This window comes from Elephantulus edwardii, unplaced genomic scaffold (assembly GCF_000299155.1).
Source record: "Elephantulus edwardii isolate Elephantulus edwardi_28Jun2011 unplaced genomic scaffold, EleEdw1.0 scaffold00143, whole genome shotgun sequence".
NCBI classification, from domain to species: domain Eukaryota; kingdom Metazoa; phylum Chordata; class Mammalia; order Macroscelidea; family Macroscelididae; genus Elephantulus; species Elephantulus edwardii.
This window is the reverse complement of record NW_006399893.1, coordinates 4,243,926-4,252,353: the sequence shown is the minus strand read 5'-3', so window position 1 is coordinate 4,252,353 and position 8,428 is coordinate 4,243,926.

The following is an 8,428-nucleotide window of genomic DNA, read 5'->3' as shown; positions in this document are numbered from 1 at the left end:
TGGATCTGAACCCTGTCCTATCCTGTGACATCCTCATCTTCTCTAATGTGTTTGAGACCACTGCTTCAGTCACTGTGTCAATTTGTCTCATAGAGAGTTTTTGTCCCTTTTGATGACCTTCTACCTTTCCAAGCATGATGTCCCTTAGAAAGTGATGAAAAAAACCATGACCTTATCATGGGTACCTTAGTCTTCAAACTGACATCATTGCTCCTTACTTATTCAGACAGGTCCCTGACAACAAACTTTTCTTATGCAGTACATTTCTTGATCTGCTGACTGATAGTATCAAGGATACTGATTGTGGATCCAAGTACAATGAAATCATTGACAATGTCAATTTTTTTCTCCATCCACCATGATGTTGCTTATCAATCAAGGAGAGAGGATTTTAGTCTTTTTAAATTTTGTAATACAATTCATATTAAATACTGTAGCTTTGATCTTCTTTAGTAAGAATTTCAAGTCCCATTCACTTTTACCAAGCAAAGCTGTGTTGTCTACTGCAGCTTGTTAATGAGTCTGCCTCCAATCCTGAGGCAACATTTTTCTTAAAAGACTCCATCTTTTTGGATGACTTGCTCAACATGCAAAGTGAACAGTTGTAGAGAAAGAATACAACTCTGATGAACTCCTTTCTTAATTTTAAACCATGCAGTGTTGCCTTGCTTTGTTCACACAAATTCTTGGTTTAGTTATAGGTTTTATATGAGCACAATTAAGTGTTCTGTAAGTTCCATTCTTCTGAATATTAGTCATATTGTTATGATTCACACAATCAAATGACTTTGGACAGTAAATAAAGCACAAATAGTCTCCAGTTTGGAGGTACATGTGTGAAGCAGTTACATTCCTGAAGGTGGGTTCTCTTGTTTTTGTAAGGGTCAGGTGTGGACTGTTTGCGTGTTTTGTTTCTTTTGTTTGTTTGTTTTTGTTCACAATCATGTGTGAGTTGATTGGATTTGCCAGATTTAGCTAACAATGAGCTGTGGGCTGCAAGCCTCTTGTTTAGAGTCAACCAGGAACTGGTGGGTGAGCCTTGTGTTTAAGAGGCACTTGGGCCTTTGAGCCTGGTGTTACCGTTTTTGAGATGAACATTCTTCTTAGTAGTACTTAGTCTGTCAATTTGGGGTACTGAAGTAACTTGGGGTTGCTGTTATGCTGAACACTGTTCCACTAATGTGTCAAATGTCATAATGTTTATCCATACTGGACAGTGTTTGGTGGAGCTCCCAGATTGAGACAGGCTCCAGAAATTGATTGAACACAGAGAAATGTTGATAGTTATAGAACAGGGTTCAGGTATTTTGTTTATAAGGTCATTATGAATCATGCTCAAATTGATGGCACTTAACAACAACAACAATGACAACAACAGGTGATTCTATATTTTTCTCACACTGCTTTTAGCATTCTATCCTTATCTTTGATTTTGGAGAATTTTACTATGATCATTTTTGATGCTTTTTCTTTTGGAGTCTAGTCGGTTTGGGGTTTGCTGAGCTTCTGGAATGTGTATATCCCCATTCTTCATAATGTCCAGAAAGTTTTCTTCCACTACTTCTTCCACAGGTTTCTCAGTGATTTCTCGCCTCTCCTCATATTCTGGAATTCAAGTCATATGTATATTGTTCCTTTTAATGTCATTCCACATGATTCTAATTTTTCTTCATTTTCCTTTCATCTCCTCCATCTTTTCTATTATGTTACCATTGAGGTTCCTGTGTTCTAGCTCATTGACTCTCTTTTTTTCCCCCTGCTTTTTTTTTTCTTCTTCTTTAGTGATTTGGAAGCTTCTGCCATTTTGGTCTTGATATTCTGGGTATGTTTTCATTTATTTCTGTTAATTCCAGTACTGTGTTGGTTATATCCTCTCTGTCTTTGCAGCCTTGTAGAAACCTCATCTGACTGCTGTCCATCTCTTCTAAAGTTTAGAGTTGTCTTTAGTGGTGCTGCTGAGCACAGGAGTGAGAGACCATTCTCCCCTGACAGGCAGTTGCACTCTCTTTATCTAATGTGTGGTCAAGTGTATAGGGACCTACCTATTTCCAGCTGCCCTCTCAACCCTTGAGTATAAATAGATGGGGGTCTCCCCAGCTTGCACTCATGTCTTCTTTAGTTTTGAATTGTCCTTGGCGGTGCTGATGAGCATTAGAGATGGATATCACCTTCCTAATGCAGGCAGCTACAGTCTCTCCTATTGATAAAGTTTTCAAAGCCATATAATTTCAGAAGTAGATGGCCAATCTTGCCTCTTAGTTTGCTTTACTCTAGAAGCTCCACTGAAACCTGTCCACTATGGGTAACCCAACAAAAAGTTTCACCACTGGATCAATGCAACATCATGATGTTGTTAGGTGCTGTCGAGTCATAGAAGACTCAGTGATCCTATGAATGAAAGACCTGAACACTTGTATAACTTTCATAGTTTCTCCAAGTTCATAGAGTTTCCATAAGCAAGCTGTTTCAGAGACAAGCTATTTTGGATTTCACTCCTGCTTCCAAGCTTCTTTTAATCAGGGAGTTCACCAAACACTGTCCACCATAGGTAACCATTATCACAGTTGACACATCAGTGTCACAGTGTTTAGCATCTTGGCAACCATGAGTTACCTCTGCACAGCAAATGGACAGACCAGTGCTATACCACTTAGAAGAAAATATAGGAGTTGTCAAGGGTTTTATTTTACCTCGGTCCATAATGTCCATAATCAACGTCCATGGTAGTAGCAATCAAGAAATCAAGACATGTTACATTGAAAAACTCTATTAGCAAGGACTTTTCCACAGTGCTAAAAAGCAAGGATATCAGTTTAGATAAAAATATAAACATGATTTATGCCATGATATTTTAATTGCTTCCTATGTGACTGAAAGTTAAATAATGAATATGGAAGACCAAAGAAGAATTTATGCTTTTGAATTGTATTGATGAAGGGTATTGAATTTCTCATGAACTTCCCAAAGAACAAACAAATCTGTTTTAGAGGAAGCGTAACCATGGTGCCCCTTAAAGGCAAAGATAATGAAGCTGTATCTCATATACTTTGGATATGTTATCATGAGGGGATGGTCCTTGGAAAAAAATATCACATGAGATTATGTAGAAGGTTAGTGAAAGGCAGCCCTCAAAGAGATGAATTGACAAGGTGACTATAACAATAGGCTTAAGTATCTTAGAGATCATGAGGATACTACAGGATAGAGTAAGATTCTGATCTATTGTTCATAGGGTTGCTGTGAGTTGTAGTCAACTTGACAGCACCTAGCAACAACAAAATCCAAATTATCATGTAAAGAAAACTTCGATCCTGCCTTTGTTTTATCTCTGAGCAGAGACATGATTTCTTCCAAACAGGCACATGTTCTTAAAGGAGAGGTTTTTGTGAGGGAATGTTATCTTATAAATGTAAATCCACCAGCTGCTTTATAGGAAAAGGATGAGCAATCTCTTCCCATGCAATTAAATTGCCTCTGAAAATGCTCTGGAGGGTCAGATGGGTTAGTTCCAATTCGAGGGCACACAACAACAACAGGATCAAGACACATGGACACATGTTTAATTAATCATGAAAAAAAAAGAGTAGTTCAGGGTCCATGTGGCAAATATTTTTCCTTATCATTGGCAAAGCTTTACTAAGAAAATGTAGAAATATATATAGATATACATTCCTCTAGGTCGTATAGCCCTGGTGTACAAGTTGCCGTACTGCTGTCACTTGTGGTTGCTGTGAGCTGAACACTGTGACACTGATGTGTCAAATGCATTAATGGTTGGTTACCCAATGTGGACAGAGAGTGGGGTGGAGCTCCTGGATTAAAACAAGCTTGGAAGGAAGAGTGGCATCCACTTCCGTAATAGCTTGTCTCCAGAATCCCTATGAACCTGGAGAGAGGATGAAAGGCACCCAAGTGTCAAGGACTCTCCTTCATAGGGTCGCTATGAGTCGCCTGCAACTCGATGGCACTTAACAACAACAGCATATACATATATACATATATACATATATACATTTATACATATATACATATATACATATATACATATATACATACATACATACATACATACATACATATATACATATACACATATGTGTGTGTATGTATTTATGTATAGCTTATTCAAGGGAATCAATCTTTAAAGAATATTTATCATATTTTTTAAAAGTCTATGTCTACTTTCACGTATTCTAAAATCAATTTACCTCCCTGGTTGAACTGACCTTTATTTATAGCTAGTATCCAAGAGTATTATAAGAAATAGTCACAAAAAGTTACATTTTCTTAAGGCTGTTATTGACAGTTTTAAAAAAAATTACATAAGGAAAATTTATTTCTGGCTTCATATCAGGTCTTGTTTCATGTGAGAAAGTGAAATTTTGGTAAGTTATGTAATTGATTGACTAACTATCTTGGTCTACTGGAAAACTTAAAAATAAACTTCTAGACCATTGGACTTCTCAGGAACATTCTGGTTCCAACTTTCCAAGACAAATTTGTCAGTTCTTTGGAAGTTGGTGGTATATTCAGTATTCTTCCCCAACACTGCAATTCATAGCATTGCCCTTATGTTTCTTGTCATTGACAAAGAGCAGCCAAGAAAATGTGGGAGGGGGACCTTAGCCAAGAGAATGAATCTTTGAAGAAGATTTATTATGTTTTGAGAAGTCCATGTCTACTTTCACATATTTCTAAAAAATCTATTCTTATATCAGTTTATGCCAATTCTGGGGCTAACGGTGAAACTGTCCTACCTGCCTGGTTGAACTGAGCTTTTCTTCAGTCATCTTTATTCATTTCTAACTTGCACATACATATGAAGCAGTTGAATATATCATGATTTAGGTAAGGTGCATGATTTAGGTAAGGTGCACTTCCATATTTCGACTGACATCCTTTCTCTTTACCCGTTTTGAGAAGTCTTGAGCTATAAATCTGTCTAAATTTTAGACTGTTGCTTCCATAGGTTTTCACCTTGAATCCAAGTAGAATAAAATCATTAACAACTTCAATCTTTCCACCAATTGTCATGATGTTGTTTATTGATTCAGTTGTGAGGATTTTTGTGGGTGTTTTTTTTTGTTGTTGTTGTTCTCAAATCTTACAGTAAGGTTCAGTCCATACTGAAGGCTATCGTCTTTGCTCTCCTTTAGTAAATATTTCAAGTTTCTTTTCAATCCAGCAAGCAGGATTGTGTCATCTTTTCATTGCAATATCAAAAAGATCTTCAAGAGAGTTTTCATGGTCCAATATGGAGACATCAATTCTGAGATAATTTAGATAATATTTGACATCAGAGATAGATATCCAGATGAACACATTCCAAGTTTATGGGAATGATGTTTGGCTTTTTGGGGTGTTTTTAAATTATTATCAGTACCTTTTAATGTTTAAATAGCTTTCTTTTTTTATAATCTTGTCTCATTATGCACTTTAGTTTTTGTTTGTTTTCACCTGATCATCTGAGGAAATTAATTTTCCTCTCTTAATTACCTGTCTCAACTATACCATTTAGAATAGAAACTGGATCTGACTATTATAGCCTAAACCTATCAATGTCTTTTATCATAACCTCTCTCCTCACATTCTTTACAAGACAGAAGAGGTTTGTCCAGCAAGGAAAAATAGCTTCAAGATAGTCTCTTGCCAGAACCAGCAGATAGGAGAGTCCTCAGGCCCTGTGGGAAAACTTACTGTTAGGAAGGTTGTTAGGAGGTTTTCTGCAGGGTTGTATTTCTTTAGGACTGGGAGGCAGATGACCTTTAAATTCTTAAAAGCTTTCAAATAAGTAGTGTATTATGACTTTACTACACTGAATTCCCCCTTTCCTCCTAAGCACTGAACCAGGCAGTTCTCATTTACTGAACTCATAAAAGTTTTACTAATGGATGGAACTAATTGTCCCCTAGTTTCAAACCTAAGTCATGCTGCCTTTACTTTTTAGTATTATAGGTAGAAGAATTCCAAATCGTTATAGATGGGCCAAAGAGCTTGATTATGCACTAGAGAATAAAATTTTCATTATCACACGTATAAATTAACTCATATCCTTATAAACAGCATATTTGGAAAAAGAGTTTTGCTTTATAGACAACAAATTGCTCATATTCTCTTTAAATTTGCTCTCTGTTTTAGTTTGTAAATCTATAATTAAGCAATAATATTTATTCCTTGTTCTTAAAGTCCTTAAGCATAGCCAGTCATTTTCTTTAGTTTGATTTTTAGATGTGTTTAGTTTTGTCTTTTCAATGGAAAAGTAGGAAAGCAGGAAAATTATTAAAAATATCAAGATTTAAATACATCAGTGCTAAGATTTTTAATTTTGACATAAAGTAAAGCAGTGTTTCCAGATTAGAGAGATGAACAGAGCAGAGATGGTAAAAAATATGCCTAGAAAATGGAAAAAAGAAAGGTTTATATCTGTTTTCCTTTGTTTCTTATGGTGTATATGGGAGAAACAAAGAATGATAATGGTTAACAAGCATTTCTTGGTAATCCTCCCTTTCTTTCTACTTAGAACACATTGCAGGGAAGAGTGAATTGGCGGGAGAGAGGATGGGCAGGGAGAAAAGTGCGACAATGAATGAATGGAAACCTTAAGTCTCTGTTAACTTTCATTAACATTAGAAAAATAGAAAAAAAGATAAATAAACCACAGAATATAACACTTTCATAGCCTTAAACCTTAAATAAATTGCTTCGATTTGAGGGGAAAAAATTGCAAGACAGAATTGACACTTTAAGGTAAGATAACAAACAATTAACGTGCTTTGTTTATGTTGATTACTGATCTGTTTTCAGATCCATTTCTCTTTTTTTTTAATTAAATTTTATTAGTTTTAATGAACATTTACAGAGATTTTGGGTTTTCATTCATTCATTGTTGCACTGTTTTCTCCACCCTCATCCCCAGTACATTCTTCTTTCCCCCCCATGTCTGTTTTAATTGTCCAATTGCCACAGTGCTTGTCAAAGCCAGTTCTGATTCATCTCCTTTGTCAGTGTGTCCCTTGCCATTCCCTATCACTCCTCCCTGAGAGAGACTTCACCCTGATTCATAAGGAAAAGGGGATGGCGTATTCTCTTAGCTACTTCCTGCTGAAAAGGGATGCTGTGGGTTTCAGGGTGAAGGTCTTCACTACTCTAAAGGGCCCCTTTGGCAGTAGGAAACACATAGACTATTATGGAGATTGATTTTGGAATTTAGATGCACTGTTATCAATTGTGCTTAGCCGTACATGTTCATATCCTTGAAGCTGTATCATGGAAGTGTTGCAGCCTAGAAGATACAAATTTAACTAACAAGTTAAAAGTGCATGAGTCAAAAATTGAAAAGCAATAATATTCTGAGTAGAGGTTCTAATAGTGGCACAAATCAAGTTACAGAGGTAAGGTGGTTCCATTGCCATCCTTACTCTAACTTAATTCTTTTTTTTTAATTTAAATTTGTTATTAATTTCAGTGAAAATTTACAGAGGCTTTGGATTTCCATTCATTCATTGTTGTAGATTTGCCCCCTCCCAAGGCTCCCCTCCACCAGACATTACCCTCAATCTCACTGGCAAGGAGGAGTAGGGAAGTAATGGTTCTGTAGATTATTTCTCAGGTTTGGTGTCAGTTGATTTCAACTTGGTAAGGAGAAGGGAAAACCCCAAGTCATTTCTCTCTTTCTATCTTATTTAGGCAAAATCTCTATGTGCTGGAATCTCTTAATTGGTTCCAGTGTCATTGAATAAATTTTATATGATCTCAGACTCCTAGACAACCTTGGGCATTCAGCATTCAGCAGATACTGTCCTCTTGATTGCCTCATCATTTGTCTTTGTTTTTCAGCCTTTCAATAGCTGGAGAACTAATTCTCTGTATCAAGTTTCCTATATTTTAAATAACTCAATTACTGCTGTCTAGCCAGAACCCCCTCAGAGACCCTCCAGTATGTCTCCAAAGCCATAAATTGTGAGGAAGGAGACTGCCATCTTTCTCTCACAGAGTCTCTGGTGGATTTAAACAACCAGCAAGGCTCACCTTTATGATTAGCAAAACAATTACCTCTTGATGTATACACTATCAGGGAGCACTGGTAGCTGGTGGCAAGAAGCTGCACTGCGCTCCTGAAGGCAGGTGGTTCGAATCTAGCAGTTGCTCCACAGGAGAAGGATGGACAATTGCCTCCCGTGTGATTAACCAACTCTGAAAAAATCGCTGGAGGGTCAGCTATGGTTTGATTCTGACACAAAAGGAAGCTAGTAGTCTGAATTCAGTGTGCTGATACTAGGGGAAGGCTTTTTCTTTCTCTGTTGGCTCTAGAGGAAGTCCTTGGTCTCTTTTGAGCTTAGATAATTTTCATGTGATTTGGTGTCTTCCTTACCCTAGCTCTGACTTTTTGGCTTACTTGTTTCATCTCTTTTATATTGCGAAAGAAATG